The sequence below is a fragment of the Carlito syrichta genome, unplaced genomic scaffold (genome assembly GCF_000164805.1).
Source record: "Carlito syrichta isolate Samal-C Ts95f unplaced genomic scaffold, Tarsius_syrichta-2.0.1 Scaffold21666, whole genome shotgun sequence".
In the NCBI taxonomy this organism is placed as follows: Eukaryota; Metazoa; Chordata; class Mammalia; order Primates; family Tarsiidae; genus Carlito; species Carlito syrichta.
Window position 1 is genome coordinate 1 of NW_006965762.1, and position 2623 is coordinate 2623.

The following is a 2623-nucleotide window of genomic DNA, read 5'->3' on the forward strand; positions in this document are numbered from 1 at the left end:
GGTTGATTTGTTTTTGTTTTTGTTTTTTAAAGAATCAAAACAGTGATGGAAGGGTAAAGAATGCAAGAATTCAGACATTCTGTGGAGGGTTACTCTCTCTCCATTAAAGGTCCGTAAAAAGGAGCAAACTGAGATTCATGAGGGAAGTCAGCAGAAGCTTTGTGTGTTTCCCCACCTGCTGTGAATAGGTTTTTGCTGAGGGGCCATTGCTAGGTCCCCACTCGCTCCCCTCCCTTCGGCCTCCGACGGCAGGGCAGTAACAGGGGCACTGAAGGAACACGTCATGATTCCTCGTTCCCAGAATCGTCATCATCATAACAGTCGGCATCTTCCTCCTGTTCATCTTCATCATCAATGTCGTCATCATACAAGTCGTCACAAAGCAAATCTGAGCTGTTGTCATTGGAAGGTACTTTAGTTTTGATGCAGTATTCCGCCAGGGTCATGGGGAACTTCACTCCATCCTTTTCTGCTTCGGCCTTAGTGGCCGAAACCTGTTTCCTAATGATTTCAGCACATTCTTTGTCTTTTCCTTTACTGTCTCTCCATTTCCTGAACATAACTGAAGCATCCACATTGGCTGGGGAGAAGGCATTGGGCTCATTAAGCAGTGAGATTACACTTAACAGGATAGTCCTCACATTCTGAGTAGGATTCAGAGGCAGCTCTCCACTCTGTGGGGTCATCTACAGGCAGATGAAGAATCGAAATGCATACATCTCCATTCTCATAAATGTTGAGGTGCCACATTTTGGTCAAGAATCTGAAGGTAGGTGGTGAATAGGGGTAGTCAATAGGAAATTTAATATGCGCCTTGAAGTAGCTGCCTTCGTAGAGGGCGTTGGGGGTCCGAAGACGGCCACCTCCCAGTTGTAGAGGTCGGACTCGTCCACCAGGGTGATCCGGAAGTCCTCCACCGGCTCCTCCTGCAGGGAGTTCAGCTGGAGCATCAGGGCCTTCTGCGAGCTGGTCATCTGCTGCTGGGCCATCGCGGCGGCTGCGCCCCGGGCCATCGCGGCGGCTGCGCCCCGGGCCGGGGCCCCAGTCCTCACGCACTGGCCGGGCCGACAGGCCCCTCCCCTCCGCTCGCCTCCGGGCCGGGCCGCGCCAGGCCGCGCCGGTCGCGCCAGGCCACTGTCTTCCCGCTCCGGCGGGCCGGGCCAGGCCCCAGAGGGCCCGCGGGCCGCCCGGGGTCCTCAGGCACGCCGCGGGCCGGCCGGGCCCGTCTCACACTAGGGCGGGTGGAGGGAGTTCGGCGAATTCGCTCCGGGCTCCGGGCCCCGGGCCTCCCCCCGCCCCGGAGGGGACCTCAACTTGGGCTGGGGCGGGGGGAGGAGGTGGGAGCGGAGGAAGGCGGCGGAGGGCCGGCGATGGTGAAGGGACCGGCCCGGCCGGCCCGGGCGCGCCGCGCTCGCTCCCTCTCGCTCTCCGCGGGGCCGCGGGGGCCGGGGGGCGCGCGGGGCCGCAGCGGGTGGGGGCAGCGCGGCGCGCGGGGGTCTCGCAGCGACGGTCTCGCAGCGGCGATGGCGGCGGCTGCGCCGCAGTTCATTATTAATTTACATAAATAATTTGTGCAGTTGTTGATTTTTAAATTTTGTATTTAACAAATACTCACGTCTCTTTATGTCAACTTCTGTTTAAAACATATTTCATATTGCATATTTTAACTCATTTAATTATTCCTCCTAACCCCTCTGAGTTAGACACTGTTATTTTCATCTATGTGTTACAGTCAGGGTAAAGAGAAACTGTGTACAGGGTCACACAGATATATGATTACTGGTTGTATGAGTTCGTCAAGGCTGCCATGACAAAGTGCCACAGATTAGGTAGTTTAAACAACAGAAATGTATTGTCTCACAATTCTGGAGGCCAGAAGTCCGAGATCAAGGTGTCTGTGGTAGAGTTGATTCTTTCTGAGAGCTGTGAGGGAGATTCTGCTTCAGGCCTTTCTTCTGGCTTCTAGTGGTTGCTGGCCATCATTGGGATTCCTTGACTTGCAGGCTCATCACCTTGACTTCTGTCTTCATCTTCACATGGCATTTTCCCTTGTGCCTATGTGCCCACATTTCTCTTCTTTATTGGGACAGCAGTCATACTGCATTAGGACTCACCCGAATGACTCCATTTTAGCTTGATTAGCCTCTATAAGACCCTGTCTTTAAATAAGGTCACATTCTGAGATGCCGGAGGTTAGGATTTCAACATATGGACTTTGGTGAGTGGAGGCATATTCTACCCATAACACTATAGAGCCAGGATTTAAACTCAGGAATTTTGGCTTGGATCTGTGCTCTTAACCAACACGCTATGCTAGTGGTTTGATCCTTTTAATACATAAAGCTAAGCTAATTAGTTGTATACCTAAACCTGAGTTGTACCATACATATTTAAAGTAAAAATTAAAAAAAGATAATTAGGACAAGTACAATTTAGAGTATCTTATTGATTCATAACCAAGAATTATCTGCAGGATGGGTGCTGTTGTTAACAATGTCTTGTTGAACTCAGGTAGGGATCTAATAAATTTAGATTGGTTTATAGTTAGAAGGTCTATACACTCTCTTCAAGCTATGCACGCACTGTCTTTTAAAGCATAGAAACTCTTTTAGCTCCTTCTGTG

At 51.1% G+C, this 2623-nt stretch overlaps 1 pseudogene across 1 annotated transcript; it reads right to left on the reverse strand.

Moving 5' to 3' along the window:
- Positions 1-10: 10 nt before the first annotated feature.
- Positions 11-989, reverse strand: LOC103265915 (annotated as a pseudogene). The gene has a single exon (XR_002482160.1). The product of XR_002482160.1 is annotated as a ubiquitin-conjugating enzyme E2 R2 pseudogene (transcript).
- Between the last annotated feature and the right edge of the window lie 1634 nt (positions 990-2623).